The sequence below is a fragment of the Argiope bruennichi genome, chromosome X1 (genome assembly GCF_947563725.1).
Source record: "Argiope bruennichi chromosome X1, qqArgBrue1.1, whole genome shotgun sequence".
In the NCBI taxonomy this organism is placed as follows: Eukaryota; Metazoa; Arthropoda; class Arachnida; order Araneae; family Araneidae; genus Argiope; species Argiope bruennichi.
In genome coordinates, this window is record NC_079162.1 from 129,528,969 (window position 1) to 129,554,773 (window position 25,805).

The 25,805-nt window shown below is 27.6% G+C and overlaps 1 protein-coding gene across 1 annotated transcript in view; it reads left to right on the forward strand.

The window, feature by feature from the left end:
- Positions 1–866: 866 nt before the first annotated feature.
- LOC129958772 (uncharacterized) overlaps positions 867–25,805 on the forward strand; it is an 88,880-nt gene continuing 63,941 nt past the window's right edge. Inside the window, exons 1-2 of the mRNA XM_056071446.1 lie at positions 867–1,077; positions 22,604–22,696. The gene's annotated coding sequence lies outside the window, so the exon portion shown is untranslated. The remainder of the gene's footprint in view (positions 1,078–22,603; positions 22,697–25,805) is intronic.

Below are 25,805 nucleotides of genomic sequence, written 5' to 3' on the forward strand. Positions count from 1 at the left end.
TTAAAATCTAAAAAATATGTAATTATTGGCTGTATTTTTAGTTGCTGAATAAAAAGGCTACAATTTCTAAAAATGGATATTTCATAAGGCAAACGTGAATTTTCCTTTTTTTGTTTGTTTGCTTTGGATCCCGATATTACGAACAACTTTCGATTTAACGAATAAAATTTTCGGTAAATTGGGGTAAAAATTCGTTAAATTGGGGTTCGACTGTAACATTCAGGTTTTTTTATTGCTTTCATTGTTACGATTTTTAAAAGGATGAAATGAGAAAAACTAGATATTGCACAAAATACATGTATGAAATGAGGTGAATGGAAAGAAAAATAATGGTTTAAAAAACAAAAATAAATTATTATATTTGAAATTAATTCGTGTAAAAATATTGAATTTAGAAGTTTTCCACAAAAATAAGAAGTAATGCTCATCCAAAATTCTTCCATTTGAAGGATAATTCATTTTTTTTTTTCTTTATCGTTTTTATGCATCTGTTTAAAGCTTGAGGGAAATTGTAGGTCATAATACCAAATTGGCGTAAAAACATCTCTTTTTAAGCCTTTTTATTATTCATTTGCAGCTTAAATATTTTTTTAAAAAAATAGATATAATGAAAGTAGCATTAAACGTGATTGTTCATCTCATCTTGATTTTGTTAATTCAAAATATTTGATGAACAGTTTTTATAATGGACAATTCATTATTATAATAAGTTATTAATTAAAGATGCTTGAATTATATTACTTTAATATAATTATTATTTCTAAATTAAAAGATATCGTTAATCATCGACGCTAACGAATGTTCTTGTTTTTAGTCTCGAGAGTAGTTATTTCAATATTCTCCACACGGGCAAGAGCTGTAATAGATGGGGCTACTAGAGTAAATCATGTCCGACTCGGCTGATCGGATCCTCTATGACATCGAAATGGCGACAGTGAAATAATATTGGATTTTCTAGTAATTTGTTTTGATAATTTGTTAATGATAATTTAGTGATCTATTCTACCAAAAGGTTCTTTCCTGTTTTTCCCTCGAATGAATAGAAAGCATAAAACAGTTCATTGTTAGGCGTATGAAGTGAGTAAATACCTCATTGGTATTGTTGGATTTTGTTGTTTATATATAAAAACAAATGTAGCACGTTTTGTATACCAACTCGTTTGCTTGATCCTTTCTCTCTTGTTCGATAACTTTTTTATTATGTTTTGTGACCAAAACTCATGATGTCAGAAGCAACAATAATATAAACATTTTCGGCATAAAGATTTTTGTGATGAAAGGCATTTTTTTTTTAACTCTTTGTGATTAACGAGAATTTTCTCATTTATAACTAATTAATTTCTAATATCTTTGTCCCGCTTTTCATTTTTATTACACAAATATGTTTTAAGGTAAAATTTTGTAGCATTAATTTTTAAATAATAGTTTTTTCTTTCCATAATTCAATGACATTTTGATTCGATGTGCACGAAATTAAGATGAGCTTTATGCGAATGTTAAATGTAAACATTTGTTTCGCATTCTTTTTCGTTTCTAGTCACGTTATTTTTGTGAAATTATTTTTACTCGAGTTTTATATGCAATGTTTGTTGATATTGAATATGTTTAAAGAATATGCATTGCAAATGTTTTTAAATGCCTTGACATTTCGGTCTTCATAATGAAAAGTGTTTCTTATTCAAATATTTCTCTAAATAAATTGTTACAATGTTGTGAAAATCATCAATTATATTTAGTTGATTTTAAAAATGTATAGTATTTGAGAGCAATGATAATGAATCCACATGTTTTGAAATATTTGATATACTAATTTTTTTTGCCTGTTGTTAATATTTTTGCTTAAGATTAAAATTGCAGTAGCTCTTCAAAAAATGTTGCAAACTTATTGCTAAAATTTTTTGTTGAAATTAAACATTTTAAGATAGATTTACATAGATGAAACTTATGTTGCAAGCAAAGACATTGAAATATTATTGTGATTTTCAATTTTACCTTTTCTAAAAGAGCTATTATAGTTGCTATCTTTAATATGTTTAATTGACTATGCTTTAAATATAGAAAATATATTTTACTTGATTCATTGTGAAATTAAAATTGTGTACTAAATTTTTTTCCATATGATCAAGCTGCTTAAACTGCATGGTTACATTTTTTTTTTTAATGTTTAATGAATAACTGCATAACTTTTTATTCCTTTTTTGGATATTTTTAATAGATTGGCAATAATATTTTCATGATTTTAACTTTTAAAATATTGTTTGCTAAATTCTTTTAAATATTAAAGTGTAGTTAATTCTAAATTGAAGTTTTCTATACATATCATTGATATTTGGGTACTGTAAAGAAAGATTCTAAAATTTGATTAATAATTAAGTAGAAAACTAAGTTGAATGTTGATTCCATATTTTAAAATACCATATAATTAATTTTTAGTTTATTGAAGTCGTATGTGTAATACAAATTTACATTTCTTTAAGTATATATTTCTTATATCTATAAATTTATTAGTTTAATTACATTTAGAGGAGGTTAGCCTCATAGTCTTTAAGTGGAGAATGGCATCAATTCTTTTGTAATAGTAGATATGGGAAATGTTGAGTTAAAATAAGTACAAAGTTTCAAAGATTATCTATAGAAGATTATTTTCTTATATCTTACATCTGTTTTTTTTTTTTTTTTTTTTTAATACTTTACAAGCAAAATAAATATCTGTAGTTTCTTTTCTGTAACATCAGAAACAGTGATTTTTTGAAAACAGTAAAGCTTAGCTTATTTTATTTGCTCTAAATATAGGATTTTGTTAGCATGATTATTTTATGATAGATTGGAAAATGATAATTAAAATATTTGTAATGGATTTCAAAATTCTTTTTCCTATTCTGACTTTTCCTTAATTTTTCTATTTTTTTACATTCCATGAAAGTGATGTTTAATATTATTTCCATTATATGAATTGTGAAATATAAAAGATTATGAAACATTTGTTCATTGAATAACTGCAAAATCATTAAAACTTAGGGCATCAATAGTTTTATCTTTGACCTTATATCAAGTAGATTTGTTGTTTATATTTTATGCTATGATTCATTCATTTATTTATAGCTGTTCTTTTACTGTAATATTAGAGTAGATGTGCTTTTTTTTAATGTTTTGGCTTAATATCCCTTCCCCCATTATTCTAAAGTTCTTACATTGTAATATTTTCTTATTAATTTTAATTCAATGAATTCCTATGAGAAAGGATTTTTTCTCCCCATTTTAAATAATAGATATAAAATATTTGTTGAAAATAATTTTTAAAAAGTGTTGAGTTTCTGGAGGAAAATAAAATATTATTAAAAATATATCAAATTAACTTGCTGTATCTAGTTATTTTTCTTATCTTCTAATCTATGTAATATTTATTCTTTCAAATAGATAAATAGAAAATCTTTTGTTTTCTATGCATTAGATACAAATTTTGTTGATAAAATCTTTTTTCTAAAAAAAGTACTAAATGATTTATCTGTAAGTATATATTTATATTGTATGATGATGCATATTTATGATTATGGTGATTTTTAAATTTTCTTATATATGCAAACAAGCATGCATTCCGTACTGATACCGAGAATTATTTTGTAATTCAAGTATGTCAATTTTATAGAACAGCTACATTTGGAGTATTTAACTTTATGGATAGTTAGTTCCCTCTCCCCTATCCTTAAAAGAGATGTTATATTTCTTTTTTAAAGTTTGATAGTATTTAAATACATCAATGGGCAATAATCAGTGTTTTTTAAAACCACCATTATTTCTTCTAATTTCATCTGGGAATTAAATATTTGATAAAGTTATTAAATAAAAAGTTTTTTTGATGGTTTTTTTTTTTTAAAGTTTACATTGATAGTTTTGTTATTTGCATTATACCTTTTATGTATTGTAAGTTTAATGTTAAGTTTTTGCTCTGTTTGTAACAGTTTCCCTTTTTTAAAAAATGATTTTAAATAAATAAAATAATTACATGACATTGAAAATCATTGCAAACATTGAGCATTTCATGTAATTTGCTTAAGCTATAATTTTTTAAAGTTATTTTTAGTGTGAAGTTTATTTAATCAAAAATGTGAAAATTATAGTAATGGAAGATATATTTATATTCCTAATTATTAGAATAGGAAAATTTTGCAAATTGTTTGTAATGTTAATTTAAATTTGAATTCAATCCTTAAAATCATGTCTCTCCCTTCCCCAATTCTAAAAGTGTCATTTCTTTCTTTTCTATGATTTTTTTAACAATAAATTTTAAGAAAAAAGTTCAGATTAATAATACTTGTGTTATTCCTATAGATAAACAATTTTGAACTATGTATTTGTATCTTGCAATTTGATTTCTTATTTTGATAGCAAATAATTTTGGTTTTTCTAAGAGCTGACAAATTTTTAAAATGCATCTTCTGTTTAATCCTGTCCTCTTTTTTTACTGGGCTTCCTTTATTTAAATTTGAAGTGGATGTATTTGAATATGTAAGTTATTATCATTATTTTAACTATGGTAATGCAGCTTTAACAAGAAAGTAGATGGAGAATATGTGCATTCATCTCTAAAAACTGGCATTTGCAAATGATTTATTATGCTAGATTTTAATAAAATGGGAATTTTTAAATAACTTAAATGAATTAGATTATTCTAAAAGAACTTAAAATGAAAATTGTAGTTAATAAACCTTTGACGAAACCTTTTTAAGTCATTGAAAAGTCTTATTGCAACTTGCAGATTACTTATTCTTGTCTTACCATTTGATGAAAAAATAAATATTTGATGATTTGAGACTTGACAGATAAACAAAGCTTAAATCCTGATAATGCATATATAAAGGCAGAAGTTAAAAATCCATAAGTGCAGACTAAACTACTCACAGACCAAGGGGGGGAAAAAAGAATGAAATTTTGACGTTTGTTTCTTCAGATATAAACTGAGTTTAACGAGTTTTGATACTGTTAAATGATTGGAAAAATATGTGATCTCTCTCTCTCTCATGCACACACAAAAGGCCTTTGTAAAAGCCTTGTGCATAAATAAAATGATTAAGACTGATTGGAAGAACATTTCTCACCTCTGTTGATCATAAATTTGCTTTATCATATGTAAAGCGATTTACTATTATTTGATGCATGATAGTAGCTGATTGTAATATGTTTCAAATCAATTCGATCAGCATAACAGGACAGTTTCAGACATTTAATAAAGTATTAAAGTCTTACCAAAGTTGCATTGCAACCTAAGTAAGATCATTTAAATATTATTGTGCATGGCAGCCATTGGTGTAGGTATCTTCAAATTTTTTTAATGAAATTTTTATAAAATGAACATGATTTTATGTTTTGATGAAATTATGTATTATTTAACAGCTGTAGTGTGTCCATGAATAAATTTTTATTGAAATTTCTCATAAAAGGAGTAGTTGCTAAGTTTTTTTATTTTTATACCCATGTTGAAAGATTCTTTTTAGCCCCCCCCCATATTTGCTATATCAAATGAGCTAAATAGGCTAAAGATTTTTTTCTTTTTACCTTTCTGCCTATATAATAACAAAAAGAGTTCACAAAATAAATATTTTCATTTTATCTGTAATCAGTGTAATTAAAATTCACTGGGATATGTATTAGAAGAAGAGTTGTTTTAAGTATGATTATAAATTAGTTTAGGAAAAAGAATAAAATTTTGAATTAGCTGACATAATTTTGAAAATTGGAATTGTCAAATGGCTTATATTGGTCTTGGAGTTGGTGAAGAGGAAAAAGCTGTGAATCATATTAGCAAGATAAAATCTATAAATTGGGATCTGATGACCTTATCAGTTATGCTACTAGGGTTTTGTTGAAAATCACAAAAAGGAATTTACTATTGCTACCAGCCTTATTTAAATTTTCAATGAAAGTTACTGAAATTTTTATGTGGTTCAATGAGATTTTTAGCATATGTGAAAGGTTGTTTTAAGATTTTAAACTATTGTCTTTAGATTTCTAATGAAAATCTTAAAAAATAGTTGTTTTAAATTCCTCAATGATTAATTATACAAATTTTAGTTATTCATAAGCAATTTGATATTTATCTAAAACTTGGTGCAGTGTCACTGAGATCTTCATAAATATATTGTCTTCAGCAGATGAAATCAAACTAATGAGAAACCATGCAATAACCCAGACTGAATGGACATTGAAAGCATTAAACGTATTAGTCTAATTGTTAATAAATCTTACAAAGTGATATTAAATTTCATAATCCCAAAGAACAATTCATAGCTCGTAACAAAGGAATATTGATTTTTGTCAGCATCTGTAAATAACATCTTATTTGTAGATATTGTATCTTAACAAAAACTCAATTTCTTTTATAAAATATTTGTTATAAGTTTGGTACACAAATCTGTAAAGGATATTGAATGGGTAGTGCACCTGCAATCATTTTAATAAATTAATTTTATTTGGATTAAATTATCCTTTGAATTAATTAAACTGCATTAATTAGAAACTAGTATAGGTCTTTAATCTGTACCATATTTATCTAGGAATAAGACTTGATCTTGTACTAATTTTTGCTTCAAATGATGTATAAGGGTTTATTTTTAGTGTGTATTTAATTTCTTCATACACAAATTTTATTTATTTGAAAATAGCCATTCCTTCTTTTTGAATATTTAGGTAAAGCTCCAAACCATTAATTCTGGCTTAAATTTCTTGTGATTTCATTTTTCTGTAAAACCATCAGCCTTAATCTCTAATGTCAAGCAATAGTTTTCTTTAACCATTTCTAGGGCTGTGGGAAGTAATTTATCAATCTTTGTATGAAATGTAGTTTGGCATAAGTTATGACAAATTTTTTTATAAAGACAAACTTAGATGCTTCAGTTCTTTATCTCAGACAAAATGATGTCATGATTTGTTACTTAATTATTAATTAACCAAATTAATTAATTAATCAAATTAAATTTATCTAATAAGCTAAATGAATCCTTTTTCTTATTCTAATTTCAAGCCTAAAAATATTTTAAAATAATATGACTAGAAAAAAATTGCCCTTTAAAAGGTTAAATGAACACTCCTTGGTTATGTAACCAGTTCATTGTGCACTGGTAGCTCATCTATTTTTTATTTTTCCCATGAATTATTCACCCAAGTCTCAACTCTTGTACATTTTTAATTCCTTGAAGTCTGAAAGCCTGATTTTTATTAGTCTACTTTTAGGTAGTTTGTATTACTGAAAGAAGCCATCCATCCAGTGAATTCTTTTGGCAATATGTCTTAATTGTTTTGCCATTGCAAGGGCAATTGCTTGAAGCTTAACTCTATAAACAACCAAACACTTTGTTTTGTCAGCAATCCTTTTATTGATGTCTACAAACTTAGAACATGGCAGATGCTGAATTGTGCTATACCTAAATGGCATTTTCCTCCTCTGCGTATTAATGCGTTATTGTAATGTAATTGTCGTTTTCAGACCAAAGTTTAGCATCTTTTTATAGAAGCTTAAAGATTTTTACTCTGGAATCTTCTAGTCTTCTTCTTACCTTTTTGCAATTGTCGTGTATGCAATTTTATTTAAATAATACACCTCAACAATTTCTGGAAAAAACTGAAACTGTGATTTAGGAAAATTGATTCGAAATTTTCTTAGTTCCATTAAAATTCTTTTTTAAAACTGTAAATTTTATTTTGTCACATAAGCCAATTTGCCTAGTTGCATATCAGTTTTTACAGATTAAAAGTTACAGTATTTTGGTAATTAGAGAAGTTTAATTTATAGTATTTTTTTATACTAAATGCAAATACGGATGCATTAGCAATCATCTTACGTATGGATCAAATTAATTCTAATATTAATTAATATTAGAATACTGAAGATTCCTATTAGTTGTAGCCACAACCATTATTTATCAAATATGTTTATGTGTTGTGTATTTGAATATATGGCATTCATTGGCTAATAATCTTAATTGGTGTTTATTTTGCAAGTGTTCTAAAAAATCATGTTGGGATTTATTTTCTGATAAGGTCCTGTTTTTAAAAGAAACAAGGTATATATAAAACTCGCTATATTAAGGTATTATCATTTCTGAATGGATGGAGCAATTTTAATGAACCTGGTATGCATATTCCTCATCAGTTGATTGAAATTACTAGAAGGGTAAATATGTTGGAATGAATTATTTTGATACTTCTATAAATCAACTGATTGGTGTGCAATTTCATTTACATGTTTCAACTTGTTAAATCAAAAATATGGTATGGTATATTTTCTCTTAAGTAACTCTTAATTTCTTTCAAAATGTATGATTGCAAAAAAAAAAATGCTTTTATTCTGCTGTTGGTCATTGTATAAGGAAGCTGAAAATGTAATTTAAAGATAATATTGAATGCTAAAAGATCATGTCCAGTCTACTTAGTATTCTGTACAAATATTTTTGATTATTTTGTTTATGAAGATTTCTTTATAAGAAGACACATGTTCAGAATACATGCATGTTACAGACATGGAATGAAAGATGATGATTAGAGTGATGTTATAATGAAATCTTTTGTAATCAATATCACTGTAAATGTTCATTTATTTATTTTATATATCTTTAATTTCCATTATTATGGCAATATTTAAGTGGTGAAAAACTATTAATTCATATATTTTGCTGCTTCAGATATGAATAAAAGTGGTAAATCAAGCATAGTTATACGAATAATTATTACATATATTATTTCAAAATTTATTGTTCCATGTGATGCCTTCAAACAATAACCAGTTTAATAATTGAAAATTTCTGTTAGTACGTTTTTGATATAATACATTAAATGGTGTAATACAAATAATAAGAGTTAAAAGATTCATAAGAATATACTAAAATATAATTTATTGTAAAAATGATTATTACACCACCACTGAACATGAATACCATTATACATAAAAATTTGAGATAAAAGTATATGTTTAAATTTTTACATTTGTTCTTAAAAGTTTAAAATTCTTTTCAAAAGAAAGTGAGAACGCTTTAATTGTAACAGAATTATTTAGCAAATCATGATTGTTCATTTAATTTATATCAAATAAAAATAACATTTATTTTTAAAGGTAACAAATCTTTAAAAAAATGATTACTTAAAAATGAATTTCATTCAAAATTTTGCATAATTTGTAATAAAATATTTTTGCTTATTCCAAAAGAAATTATTGCAAAACATTATTTTTCAATAAGTTTATTCATCTTGATATACAGATTAATAATTGAAAATTAACTCTGTCCCAAGAATAGGTCACTTGGAACAACACAGTTGTGGTAATGCAAAGTGACTTTCCCCAATTCAGAAGCACAGGCACCACTTATAGGGTTGAGAATGAAACCTCAACGCCACACCATTTGAGTGAGACATCATTCGGTGTGTGCAAGCAGCATAGCACTCAATCATCCCTCCCTTTCAGATCCAATTACTAGAAGACTGCCTGTTCCACCGTTTGAAATACAACATAATATTACATTTCCAAATTTATTACAGTATGTTAACATCATTGCAATAATAATTTACATTTAATATTTGCACTTAGAAAGCCGAATAAGCTAGGGGTAGCGGGTCTTCCCCGTGATCTGGGCCTCCTGGGTTCGAGTTCTGGTTCAGGCATTGTTGTTCTTTCTTCTGTGTTCTATCTGTGAGGTGTGTGAAAGAGCCCCCTTGTAAAAAGGGGTTGTGCTAGCAAGTGTGAGTGTCTTCCTCATATGAGCTAGCAGTCAGACTTCTGCCCTCAGGTGCTCAGGGGCATTTACCCTCAGAAGCTACTGCACAAACTTGGCTTAAATTGCTGACTTTGTCAGTGGGCTTGTCTATGGCAAGTGCTATAAGCAACAACAACAATGCTTACAAAAAAAATCATTATGATATTCGTCAATACGACAAAAATCTAACTATATCTACATTGACTGAAGGACTTGGATAAAAGCATTAGCTATACAATTTCTGTAGAGAATTGCTTAAAAGAAGAAAAAATAAGTTCCAAAAGTTCTCTAACAGTCCACGAGATAGGATTTTTTTCTAATTGTATCCTATAAGGGACAACTCAATAGGTATGTTCAGATGATTCCTCACTACCTCCACAATTACATGTTGAGTTCATTCAAAATGGACGTTCTATGTGTCTTCTTTGGCATAACATTTTTGAAAAACTTCTTCAATCAAATTCTTTCTTCTAAGACATCCCATCTTTTCTGTCATATGGATAGTATTTTTTATGTATCTTTGTTTCAAACTTGCAAAATGGGCACAGTGAATTCTTCGTCAATACTTTCCCCTTTTTTTCCTAACTTGAAAAACTCTTCTGCTCTTTAATTTTCATTAGCATTATGGTGAGTCCTCACCTAAAATCATTTAGTATTTAAAATTTCTTTTACTTTATTCTATAAGTTATTGTTCTGTTATCCAACAGAGAATCTAATATCACCATTGCTACCCTTGAATAAGTGACCATTTTAACATTTAACTAGATTCCTTTCAGTTGAATAATCTACTACTTTTTCAGTAGTGAAAGCTTCCACCATATAAACTCTATTTGCATTGTTGACATGCAGGCTGATTGAAATTTATTATTTTTTAAATTTTATTAAACTGTTTTTGTTCTTATTTAAATACAATGCAGGAAATGAATATTTTTTTATTGGTAATAATAGTGCTAATTTAAATGTTAATCACTACTTCATGAATAATTGACGTTGTTTTCATGTGTTTAAAATAAATATATTTTGCATCCAAAAAAATTGATATTTGTGTTATCTAATAAAGTTTTGATGCCTGAATTTAGTTCACTTATAATTATGTACAGTGATATAGTTAAATTATGGCAGATAAATTTTATTAAATTTGAGACTTGTGTCAAAAATCATTAATTCATAAAACAAACAATAATTACAAAATAAGCCCTTTCCTTGTTACAAAATATGGAGTTCATTTTGCATTAGTTATAAAAAAAAATTTAGCCAGAATGTTTGAAAAATTAAATAGTTTTGATCTTACAAATTATTTATTAGGAAATAAAATTCCAATTTTTCATGACTTTAATGCTTTGCATCATTCCATGAACCTGCAAGTAAAAATTCTAGCTTGTCACAGGGATAGATTCTTTCCCAGATTTAAAAATGGTTGCTATTTAATAGAATATTTTGCTTCTGGAACACATTTTTTATTTGTATTTGGTATGTTTTGACACTGCTAAAAATGATTATGTTCTTATTTTACAACTAAGTGGTAAATAATATTTGGTAAAAAGTGAAGTAGTATTTCAATGTCAAATGAAGACTTCTTAGCATTTTGAAATTTGTAAAAATACCTCTAAATACATTATTTTAGAGGTGTTGGAGAAAATTTAAAAGAGTGAGAAAACTTTTCATAGGAATAATGTTAAGTTTTGCATACTTGTATAAAATGGACTTGTCCATTGATTTGAGCTCAAATTTAGGCATGTTCCATTAAAAAAATTTTAAAAGTTATATTCTAGGTTAAAAGTTACTTTTTGATGACAAATATGGGTGTACCTTATATTTCCATAACAAAGAAATTTCATGTCAATAACTATATTTTTTTTTAAGAAATGGAAAAATTTCAAAAATTTATTTTAAATTTAGAGGGCAAAACTTTTGTTAGCTCTTAACTTGGAAACAAATAGATGTACACTAATGGAATTTAGGTTCATGAAATAACTTTTGTTGTTATTTTAGAATTTGATGAGGAAAATTACTGGTGCCTTTGGACTTTTAAATTAAAAGAAAATTTTAAAATGCATAAATTTTCCTTGCAAATGATAACTTTTTATATATATATATAATTGTATGGTGATCTCTGCCAGAAGAAAGTTAGTGGCTTTTTTTCCCCCCTGCACCTGTAAAAGAAATGTGTGTGCTAAATAATATGTGATTTTGATGAAACTTGATGTACAGATTTTGCCTTAAGTTGACTGAAAATGCTGTTGGTTTAACTCAACATCTCCCTCCTTCTGAATGGGGGGTCAAATTGTTGCAATAAATAAAATACTTCATGAACTAACAAGCATGAATATTTGTTGATGGTAAGACTAAATTTGCAATGGATACTATTTTCTCTTATCATCCCTTCAGTATGATAAACCCTAAGGCATATAGGAGCAGATTCTCAGAAAAGCTAGTGCAATTTTGATGAAATTTACCTTACTTATTTCTCATTCTTCACCTAAAAAGATTTTATTTGTAAATAACCTAGCTCTATTCCATATGGTTATATGGGGCTCAGGTTTGAATTGTATTTAGCAAGTAAAACAGTCAGTATAAACTTATGATACATCCTTGAAAGATTTTGATGGGACTTGATATACATTACCCAGTGTTTGTTAAAAATTCTGTTGGGTTTTATAAAAATTTGAACGTTTTTTCTATCAGTAAAATAATAAATACTATGTTATTTATACAACTTTAGACCTGCAATGTCAGATATTCTGTTATAAAAAAAATTGTCTTAATATATTCAGTCTGTCATTTCTCCTTTTCGTTAATTGAACATAAGTACCTATATTTCTTCCACATCGATGGACAATCACTGAAGGTCTAACATTAAAATTTGAGAAATCCCTACAGTAGTAAGTTTCTATTAAACGTCTCTTCCAGATTCTTTTGTTACCTGTAAAATTAAAGTGACACCTTATGAAATAGTTTGCTTTTATCCCAAATTAGTTTTCTTAGAATAATAACCTTTAGGAATTGGATGATCTCCAAGAAATTTGTTGAAAGCCCTCGTATCTTCATTTACTGTATGAGATGTTTTTTTTTTTTTATCAGTGAAGTGAATTGTTATATATTGAGATGTTTTAATTCTCACATTTAAAATATTATCATTGATCTTACTACATACAAATGTTCAGTAGAAACCCACACCTCAAAGTTCTGCAAAGTCATGTAATTTTAAGAAAAGAATTTTCAGCTGATCAAATCATGTGGTTTAAATTATATTACTTCTCAGATTTGATCCAATTTCACTGTTAATTAAACAAAATTATGAAGTTATTCCATTTCGTGTTATCAAAAATACAATTCTATGAGTTTTCCTAAACATCTTAATCAATAAAATTTGTTCATAAAGAAACTTTTTGTCATGCCAAAAAATTATTAGGCTATTGCTTTTTTTTTGTGTCTTTCATTTGATTTCATTCTACAATGTGTAATATCTTAGAATGAAAAAAAAATGTATATGCTGATCTTTCTTTTGTTAACCACTAATTCAGTCTCTTGGGGGGGAGGAAGAAAGGAAAGAAGACTTAACAATTTGGTTATTTTGAATTGATTTTTATATATTATTGTCAACAATTTTTGTTTTTAATTTCAAAGCAGATGAATGAAATATTGCTTCTTTGTTTGAAATTTCATTGTTTTTGGAAAATAACATAATCAAATTTCTATTAATTTTTATATACAAATCATGTTTATCACAAATCTCCCTAAAGTTTAGTACAATTTTGAAGCACTGGTATATTGTTAATCCATGTGAACAATCATTGTATAATGTAACATGAGGACATGTTTTTAAATTCTCTTATGGCATTTCATTTTTTTTTTTTTTCAGAATTGGAATCATTCATTTCTATGAGAAGAAAATTTTGTATTTTATTTATAAATGCAATTATATTTCAAGTTATACAATTTTTTTAAATGAAAACTGAGTTATGCAACTAATTTTGAATATAATTAGGGTTATACAGATATAAGAAGCATTAGACATTTTCCAGTTTATATACATGAAGCTTCTATATCACACTGCTCTTGACACCTGTTATTTTCACAATTTACTAATATAATTTTTGATATGTTATCCTTTTGTTTTGAGAATATGTAACATTTTCAGTAACATAAATTTCTTTTCTTTGTTTGTGACTCATCAAGAATACATTCACTATATATTTTCCCTTATTACTATTATGATTTTAGATAAAGATCTAAAAACGAAAACACAGAATCTTTCAAGAAGTGCCTCATATTCGTGGACTACTTTGGTGGGGTTTTCGTCAATAACAATAAGATATTTAAATTTATATCAACAATATTTAAAAGTGAAAACTGTCATCTTGATCACAGGTACCATCTTTTGAAGAGGTTCTCTTTTCAGACTGGTGCACTAATCAGTAAATATGTATTAAGGAGGGATTTTCATTCAACAAAATCTCCTCTAATAACTTTTGAAATCTATTTTTTTCTTGATCATACGTCAAAGGAGAAAAAGACACGGTAGAGCAGCTTGAATATGCCATACTTTACACTAAAAAATTACACGTGTAGCACTCCCCGAACTGTTCTGTAAATCATAAAAATGCTCAGAATTTGCCGTTTCCAATCGATGCGTATTGAACATGGTCTTTAAGGCGGCTACTGGTAGGGTTGTACTAATTTTCAATATAATGGGGAGAAAATATTTTGGAAATGTTGATTTTTAATATCAATTTTTGAAAAAAAAATCGATTTATTGGCATGACGATGAAGAATCATGTTCCATGATAGATCGTGGTTCCGTAATAATGCGTACAGTTATTTTTCGTTTTCGATGTTTAACAGGTATTTACTCGAACTTTTATCATTGGTGCATTTGCAGAGTTTTACAATAATTGTATGTTTTTCTGCTACACTGCCTTCTAAAATCTATTTCGATTTATCTAGTAAAGGAGCCAACTCAAAATTATATAATTTGAAATAAAATGTTAAAATATAGCCAAAAATTTTATATATATACATTCATATTCAAATGTAACTATTGCATTTTATGCAAAGTTTGTTGTGCAGTGATATGGTTTTAAACGGCAAACTGCACCGGCACACATTTCGCACCAGTGAAACCAAAATTTCAATAAATTAGTGGTTGGCTCTTTTCTTATTGTAAAACTTCTCTCAATTTATATCAAGCATTTAAACTGACATTTTTACGGATTTCATGTTAGTTCTAAATTTTTAAGATTGAGTCAATAAATTTTTTTTCTCGTTATATTATTTCTTGTTTATTGAAAAATTTACTTAAAAATTGTATGCATATATTTAGAATAAATTTAAAACATGGCAGATTTTTTGCCCTTTTTTATACTATAGATATATTAAATTTAGTTCATTTTAAAGTTTTTTAAAAAAATATTTATTATTCAAATTTTAACGTATATGTGTTAAAAGTATCAGATTTAAATTTTATTTATTTTTGTTGTTTGAGATGTAGTAAATAATATGTTGACTTATTATAGGTAGCGTAGCATCATAAAAACTGCTTATTTTTAAAGGTCTTTACATAAGACTATTAAAATTACTTATTGTTCTACCAGGGTTCTTATATTTCTTTCTGATGATTAAAAAAAAAAAAAAAAAAAGAATCTGAACAGCAAATGTGTATGATTATTTGAATATAGTTTCTTAGCGATATTTCAGGTTTCAAGGTAAGTACTTAGTCAATGGTGGAATGCTAGGGTCCAGGGGTTGGTATTAAAATTTCCCCCTCAGTGTACGGAAATGCTGATTGTGTGGAAAATATAACCCTTTCAACCTTTCATTGACTCTTCTTCCATCTCCTTTTGCTTGGGGGGGGGGGGGGGTAGGAAGGAGTTTCTTTTTAGGGATAATTCCCGAGAATTACCCGAGCTTATTCTTAACAGTAACTTAAACTCATTGTTGCCTTGTTACTTCTTTGTAGGGTATTTGTTTATTATATTTCAACATTATTATTAGAGAATTAATTAAATGCAAAAATTATATGCAGAAAAATGTTCATTATTATAGTATGCCAAGAAGATGTGTATTAATTCACTTTGAACTTCTAGAAGTGAATAAATTCACTGAATGGTTGATTTTTGGAGGAAAACAGGGCTAAAGAAATTGCTGCCTCTGACATTAAGAAAGTGAAGTTAGAATCTTGATTTCGTGTTCTCTGTACAGAAAAGAAAGGTAATTGCAGAAATTGAATGCAAAGCTTGCTTAACAAGCTGAATAAGCCAGCGCACTTTCTATATTGACAAAATCTTGAATTCGGTCTACTTTTTGAGATTAAGAGCGCTATATAATTTTTATTTTGCAATATATCGTAAAAATGGTAGTGAAAGGCATAGGGGATCCATCAAGACATATCTAGGGATCATGATCCTTCATATGAAATGTATGAATTTCGCCAATTTTCATTAGATATTTTATTTAGTGTTTGTGATTGGGCACTTCGTCACGATTTTTCCCTGCCAATAATGTGCAGGAAAATAATATTTTTGAGATTTTTGTCGAAAATGGAAGAATTAAGTGTAAGAGACCATCATTGATCTAGGCATCATTAACTTTCAAAAGAAATAAAAATAACGAAATCAGTGCTGTGGCTGGGAGACTTGTTATTTGCTTTTATGCATTATTTTAAATGTATAGATTGTACGCAAGCTGCTTGTTGCCAAGATAGGGTAGTAAATTCGAAAACTGAACATGAAAAGTGTTAGATTTCCAAATTTCTAAAGAGACACAGGAAGCTCCTTCTACATATAGTTTATAAAATGTGTGTGATTTTTATATCTTAGATTTGTTTACTTATGTTCTTACTTTTTTTTTCAAAGAATTGAAATGTTAATAAATGGCGGTGTAATGTTTTGTCTTAATATACCTAATTGTAGTGTAATATAGTAATTTTAGATATGCAATAAAAGTGTATTAATATTTTTTCATAAGAATCTTACAAAAAAAATTAAATAATTTAGCTTCAATGTTTGTGAAAAATATTTGGAAATTAATTTTGGTATTCTATGTTTAATTTAATATAAAATTAGATTCTTTTTTAGGAACTTTATATAACTCATAGTTCTATAATCAAGACTGCTACATTAATAATTCTCACTTCCTTCTCCCCCCCCCCCCCTAATTTTTAGGGTAATATTTGATTATTCACTTTGTATTAGCGATGATACAAGCACGATGCCAATAAAAATAGAAAAATATTATTAAGGAATAAAAATCTGAAGTTGCAAGTATACTCGCTATTTGGTGAATAAATTTTATTTCTGATCAAACTTTTTCAGATACAGATCGAAATTTCGAAATCAGTTCTGAATTATGCATTAAGATCCCGCCTCCACCCTTTTAATTCATTTTCTATCCTACAGTATGTACATTTAAATTTTTAAAAAGACATTTTCCAAACTTTATACCTTTCAAAAAGTTTCTCCATTTCTATTTCATAATATATTGTTCGTTAAATTTTTTTAAATTTATGATACAGATTAATTTTAGCGGCAAACCTCTTCATTCATTATTTGATCACTATCTAAAGTTTAATGCTCATCAGTCTTGATCAAGTGTTCGATATTTATCTAGCTCTTGGTTTTGATCGAACATTTATGTCATCGAGAATAAATCTGATAATATTTCCTAATGGATTCGGAGGCATTACATTTGATACACATTCCGGAAGGAGTATATACACTGAGTGACCAAAATATTATGACCATCTCTTCAATACAATGTTGGATACCCTTTTGCCCTTCATATTGCATGGATTTTATTAAATTTTGGTAGATGGTAGGAGGAATTTGATATCATATATGATGAACTGCATTTTCCAGTTTCTTCAGAAGAGATAATATTAGAGCCAGCTGCCTGATGATTTATCTCATCCCACATATTTTCCGTTGGATTAAGATCTGGTGATTGTGTAGGCTAAATAATCCAAGTAAAGTCACTGTCATGCTCTTCGAACCATCTGCGTACAATGCTAGCTTTATAGCAGAGAGTATTGTCCTGCGTGAAATATCCATCCCCGGCAAGGTATATCATTATTATAACAGGATGTACTTGATTTGCGATAAATCTTTTATACTCTTGGGCATTCAGACATTGTTCCACAGTAATCAAAGGACCCATACAATGAGCAGAAAATATTCCCCAAACTATAATATTTCTCCCACCATCTTGAAATGTTGTGTCAGTGCAATTGAGGCCATGCTTAGTGCTGTTTTCTTCATATTCGAACACTTCAGTATAGTGTAGTTGAAAACGCGATTCATCGGATCATAAGATCTATTTCCAATCATCTACTTGCTCCTTTCCGAACTGGAGACGTCTGTTCAAGACAATTCTTTTCGTGCGAGTCGGCGGCTTCCATCGCATATATGGTGTGATGTGTAGCGAACAATTTGTTCAGAGATCCTTGCAATTGCACCTTGATTAAGATTCCCGCAGTTTGCCGTACTGCAATCCTATTGGACTGGACAATTCTGGCAAATCTCTTTTGCGACCGAACATTCAGTAGCTTGCAACGACCACAAGCCTGACATTGAGACCGAGTTTTCTGCGTAATAGTTCATTCTCTGTAAACATTAACAGTCGCTGTCTCTTCGACACTTCACAAGTGCTGCCGTTGTGAAGATACGAGTTCCGTCGCTTTGAGCGTCTGCACTCATTTCGTTTTCAAATTTTTTGCCAATTTCTTCGCAGTTAATACAATGTAATTGATGTTTCACTTATCATGCATTTCCTTTTTACAGCTATTACTCCGTTTAGCGGCAACAACTTGAAGTTACAGCCAATCTGTGTATAAATGCCCGTGTTCATAATAATCTGGCCATTCAGTGTATATTGATGGATTGATAGACCTTAATTATTCGAACTTATTTCAGGTTATATATGAGTGAAATACGTGTTAGGATGTTTATCGTTTTAAATTTTTATTTCATGCTTCTATATGCTTTCAAAAATGTATAAATTTTCAGAGCTTTATACCTCTAAAAATATAGTTCCATTTCTTTTTCACGATATATTGTTTATTAATTCATATTACTTTGCATTTATGATAAAAATTATTTTTAGTGATAGATCAGTTCACTCTTCTTTTGATAACTACTTAAATTTTGATGCTAATCGAATTTGATTGAACTTTCAATGCTGACTGAACATTAAGAGCATAGAGAATTTGTTCTGACAAAATTTCCCTTTTCGTTTCGTAGCATGGCAATCAAACTGGTTCTCTGATGATAAAATGGGCAATGTTAATAGGAATATATAGTGGTGGAATGATAAATAGATTTTCTTGGATATATTTTTGATGAAATGATTGAATAATATGTTGCAATTCTTTTACAATTTATGACACTTTTTAATATTCTGATTTTGATTTTTATGATTCGGTTTTCATATTATATCTCAATGTTGATTGAATAATGGAAATGCTATTGAAATTCAGAAATATAAGCATTTTGTTTAGATACTGTTTATGTTTTCGATGAATTTATATTACTGATAATATATGTAGCAGCATTTTTCTTTTATTTTTTCATGTATAGTAATTGCATGAGAATTGGCAACCTTGTCCATAACTTTTAACGAATTAATTATTCTTTCATAAATGCGCTTAAATTCCATTATACTTAATATTCATTCATATTTCGGAATTACTATTTTTTTATTTATGAAAGTTTATATTCAAGCATCTTTAGTTGAAATTATTTTATCTATTAACTGAGAGTTTATCATGGCATTAGACTTAAGATTTCGATTTCTTCTAAATTAGGAATAAATGGTGTGCTTGTACGTGAGAGGGAGAGAGAGACTAAAATTTAATAATAAATTAGAATAAATTATGACAAGATATTGAGAAATACAGATTATCTAAAACGGATTGCTGTTACAACACTCTTTTTTGAAATGACTTTAATATCATATTTTATTGGAAGGCGTGATAAATATTTTTATTACATAACCGAAAATTCCTCATTTTTGAAGAAGTTATGATAGCTCATTTTAAAAGAGGTTATTTATAACATGCAAACAAATATATATATATATATATATATATATATATATATATATATATATATATATATATATATATATATATATATATAATATAATATAATATAAAATCAAGAACTGTATTTATCGTGCGCAATATATTGCGATCTATAATCGATGGATTGAAGCTTACTAATCCCTCAGCCCTAGTTATTGTTAGGCTTAACCTCTTCAGACTATGAAGAAAAGGGTTGCCGACTTTCTTTTTTCGTGTATGTGAACGTGTTTTCGGATTAACTGTATCTTCTCCTCTCAAAATAGACTGGTACAAGGTCTACAATGAGAATAACTTTTTCAAATTGATTTAAATATTTTGCTAGGTTTTCACTGGTTTTGTATTTGATTTGAAATGAAATGAAAAGTTTTATTGACTATTTTTAGTTGTAAAAGAAACAATCTACAGTATTTTAATTTAAAGTGTTTGAAATAAAATATAGCTTCAGTTCCATAATGAATGAAGTGAAACTGCCCATCTCAGTTTATATATACACACACAATAAAAATGTTCTAGTTAGTAAATATTCAGACTTAAAGTTAGTTGTATTAATTATAAGTTTGGGCTTTTGAGGCGGTGGTATGTAACCCTTAGTTGTTGCATATTGGGGTCAAGAAAATTTTGCAGGGCTTTCTTTTTTTAATTCAAAATGTGATGAATGAATTAATTTTTCTTTTAAAATATTTGCCGTCAATTCACTAAATGATTATTTTGAATTGAATTTATTTCTCATTATCTTTTATTAGGTTTTAATTTCTTATTCATTTTATGAAATATGTAACAAAAAGTGATCATGAATCAATCCCCAGCTTGAAAAGAGCTTGCAAGTAGAAAAGATTAAAAAAAATCTCCCTGATTGTAATACTTTATTCCTTACTGCATAATAGTAAAAAAACTAATAAAATATTTCATTTAAAAAAAAATCAATACCCTGTTCAAACGCTATCTATATAAGTGAAACTCACACCATAACCATAGGAATCCAAACTATGCATTATATTTTCATCAGGTTTTGCTCATAAATACTCTGAAACCTAATGAAGATTCCATGACAATTAGTAAATTTTTATTATTTAAAAATAAGTTTTCGTATATAGAGAGGATAGTTTTGTCTTGAGCATCGTCATTCCTTTTGAATGGGAAAATTATGAAATTTCAATCATTTTATTTATTTGCCACTGAATTGCTAACTCCAATTTATAATTAAATTTTAAATCATTCTTTAAAAATTATTAATTTATGAAAAAAATTAACCCTTTTTAATTTTTAAGATTCATTTGGTACAGTCTACATTTTAAAATTTTTGATGTAAATTTTTTTTATTTTAATTAAAAATTAAATTGTGTATGATAAGAGAATTTTGTGTGACTTATTTTTTGCATAAAAAATATTGTTTTTAAAAAATACAGTTATTTGCAAGCATTTTGATATTCCATTGAATTCGTTTATTAATTCTATTTTTACATTCATTTAGATGAGATAGGTATCATGCTACCAATAGCTATTTTTGATTGGTGTGTTAGCTACAATCTTTGATGTAAGTTCTACAAATTTTGCTCATAAGTAATGAAATACAAGGAAAGGTGTCTGAAAAAATGTTGTGACATTTTTTTTTTAATTAATTAAAGACACATTTCCATCTGAAGCAGTACAGAGTATCTCAGTAAGTAATAAAATGTAATTTAATTCATTAACGCAGTTCTGTAAGTTGCTTTTATCTTATTAATAGTTGATATACCCAGTATTACTGAAAATAAAAACATTATAATATTCATTTATTACAAAGTAACTTTAATTTTCCAGAAGCACTGAAATCTTCCTTGTGCTACAGTATTTGTAAGTAAAAGTTGAAGTGCTTGTAACAAAGATTGCAGTAAACAGACCAAATTAATTATTGACAATAACATGATGTAAACATCGTGTGAGAAAGTAAAAATATGCTTAATATGCATACTCATTGTAATGCCAATGTGCATGTAAGTAAATGCATTTAAAAACTTAATATATTTTCCTTGTGAAGTTATTATATGATATGTTATAAATAAAATCTTCTTACATCTTTATAAATGCATCAAATACACGAAATGTCGAAGTCTCTTTTTCTTGAAAAATAAAAGTATCAGTTGGAGGATCAAACCTGAGATTTGGATACTTACACTTAGGTGCTTTGCCAACTGAGCTTTTGTGGACTGCCCTATGTAAACATTTTTACTTTGTGTTTTACATAAAAGAGGTTGATTCCAATAACAGAGCCTCTACATGCATCTACACAACAGCTTGTAGGTAAGCATATGTAATGGAAGCATGATTTTACTCAATAAAAAATTAACTTTTGACTGTCACAAAACCTTTAGTAAAATCCTTCTAAGAGCTTCATAAAATTTGTGAGCAAAATCTGAAGAAATTTTATTTAGTTGTTCGGAATTTTATATTTCTACATTTTGCATTTTTCATATTAATATATTGCTTTGAAGAGGAGCTTCATATTAAATATTTTAAATTTTCTGAAGCTGCTTAACTTTTAAACTTCCATCTACTTTGTATAAAATTACAGTATAAATAAATGTTTATTTTTGACTAACAATTCATTGTTGCAGTATAATAAATATTTTGTTGCTTTCTTTGTCAACTGAGGGCAGCTCTGTACCAAATCAATAAATCTTTATAACTGCCCAATTTTTTACTTTCTTTATTTATTATTGTCATTCAGTGTTTCTAATTTCTGTTTTTTTTAGATTTGTATAAAAAATTTTTGCTCATTTTGTCACACTTGGCTTTTTTTTTTCAGTAAATAAATTGTAAAGATGGCTTATCAGAGAAGACAACAAACAAAAAATGTCCTTAGATGTGTGAGGAAATTGTTGTAATCAGCATAGCTTGAGTAAGTAATCATACAAATATGAAGAATACATTATTATTTTTAAATTAAAAAATAATTTCTATAGTAATTCCCCACCACCACCAAAAATTGTTTTTTCTTATAATTTTTAGATTTTATGAATATTAATGAAATCATTAATTCATTTTTAATTGCATTCAGAGTATTTAATTAGAAAAAAATCTTACAATTTTTTTTTTTCTAGTAATTTAACTGCTATGTGATGTATGTTGAATGAAATTTTAGTTACGTAGATTTATTCTCTAAGAAAACTTAATGTAATCAAATGCTTTCGAAAGGTAAGAAATCATAGATTTTCAATCAAAATAATTTTTATTTATTTATTTTCTGTTAAGACATAACCAAGTTGAACTTCCTTCTTATTCACATATCATAATAATTGCATTTCTTCTAATGTATTAATTTGCCACTCTTTCACTCAACTATCTTACAATTAGTTATACTTTATTTAACAATAAGCTATTTAAGGACAAGAATTATATTATGATTAGTATAGCACTGTCTTCTTGAATAAACAATGGATATTTATTCATTTGATTTCTGCATAGCAGTTTTTTTTTTTTTTTTTTTTTTTTGGCATTTCAACTGTTTTACTACTATAACAAACACCCCCCGCTAAAGTTAAGGGGAAAAAAATCAGAGAAATAATGGTTGAAAATTGATTTGTTTCAATTTTATGAAATTAGATGCAAAAGAAAAAGTAATAGGCTTATTTCTGTATTGAAAATATGCTAAATGTAAACTTAATATCTGAATTCAGTACAAAATCAATTTCAATATAAAGTTATATTATGTCTGATCTCAACTATATAGGCATAAGAATGATGTCCATGCTAAAAATTTTGGTGTTTGCCAACTCACCCTATTGCTGTGTTAAGAAGGTACAGGGTGAAGCAATGATTCTCTCTGGAGCATCTCAAAATGCACAATATAATCAAGTCAAAGAAACTTGCTGGCCAGTTCATGCTTTAATAGCTCCTCACAAATGTAATTTAACTTCAGCCAGGCTTCGTCATGCAAGATAATAATGATCATAGCATTATATCTTGTAGGATAAAGGAATTGTACCTTCATAAGGATGAGTGATCGGATAAAGAGTTTCGTCTCCATATGCCGGATCCATTGAATCTGTGTCTTTCAAGAATAATAGTGGGTTTCTGCCAAATCAACAATATTCTGGAGTTACTTTGCAAACAAAATATGATAATAAAAAATGTCTTTCGTTCGTGCTTTTTTTATCGTTATTAAAAAGTGCCTTTCTGCACCACCATTTTTGTATCAAATGTCACATGTGTCCTAATGTCTTTTCAATGAAACTTTCTTCTAATTTTCTTCTCAAAAATATAGTTTGTAATAAATACAATTAAAACACAATCTCTTATCCAAAAAATGGCTGTTTTGAAATTTCACTATGTGTTTACAACTTGAAGAAACTGCAGATATTTTTAAGGCATGTTATTGACACCATGTTCAGTGGCATTAATTATGGCATTTCCACTAATTTGCATATTACATTTTGATGTGGCTCATCCTTATATGCAAATTTGTAATTTGTAGAGAAATGTATGTATTTTTAACATTTTAATCATACCTTTGTAATTTTTCCTTAATATTTGAAAAACGCTATAAAACAGAATAATGTTTGATGAAAGATTGTATAACGCATTTGCAACTCTGACTCATTTGTAAAGCATGCATCTATGTAGCTGCTGTTTATCAAAATGATAACTTGAGTTGAGTATTGAAATACATTTAGGGAGCATTTATGTTTTTAGTTTGGTTTTATCTCATAAATAAGTAGCTTTATATTAAATCCTTAACATTTTTCATTCTTTTCCTTGATTATTATACGAATTAGATTTAAATACTTTATTGTTGTATTTATTAAGTTTGTAATGTGCGACCCCAAAAATAAAACAGTTAGACTTAGTCATTGATAACTGATAGACAGCACATTCAATATAAAAAGGATGAATTCTGAAATAAAATAATTTTGTGTCTTCCAAAGATTTGTAAATATTCGAATCTCACATTAACCAATAAAAAAAAATTTACTGATCAAGCAAATTCTGTTGCTCACTTTAACAGTTCAGTTTTAATCTGTCGTCTAGCATCTCCTATCAAAAGAAGAAAAAAAAATGTTAAAAATAAAATGCTTAGATAATTCATTGCAACCATAAGCTATGTAAATAACCTCATGGGGAAATGAATCTTTCTCTATCTCATGGAAACAGATGCTATTGCCAAATGGTCTAATTTCTCTGGGACCACCTCATTCTTCCAACTCCCAGAATCAGACTTCAATACATAATCTCTATCACCCATGTTAATGTATTTTGAAGTTGATGTAAATAAATAATTATATTGGTAAGAAATTGCGGTGGACTTGCTTTCATCAAAACGTCACTGTTTAAGTTGCGTGATCCTGCAAGCGATTTATTATACGTGCACGAGATTTTATTCTACTGCATTTTTAACTGCAACTGTATCTTCTTAATGTTTCCGTAAAATAAAGTTATTTTTGTTAAGCCGTCATCCAATTTGAATATTATAGCCAACATCCACATTGGTGACCCGAAAAGCAAATGAAATCATTTCCGATTTTGAAAAATAATTAAATGAAGTCATCAGAAAATTCTGAAAAAATGGCGAACCTGATCGTTTAACAAAAAACAACGTTATCTATCGCTCTTACTCGAAGCTTTCGAAATCCATAATCATCAAAATCCTCCGTATCCCATCTTCAAAAATTTTACGTCAATAAAAAAGAAGAAGTTTTTCTGCTTACGATGTAAAAATATTTTGGAATCCGGCCTATAATTCAAAAGTTATAACCAAGTAAAAATCTTCATAGACGGTAATTGAAACTCTTCATTGAAGCAATTCAAGTAAAAAACTGGGAAATACAATAAGACTTTTTCATCACTCAAAACCTCTCTGCATCAAATGAAAACAATAAGTAAGTTGCCTTTTATCAAAAATTAGGAAGAATTATAACTATTTTTAGTGTTTTCTGATCTTAGTTAATCTTTAACAGTAGTCCTATGAAACCTTCAAAAGTCGCCCTATAGCGCCAATGTTTACTTTTGAT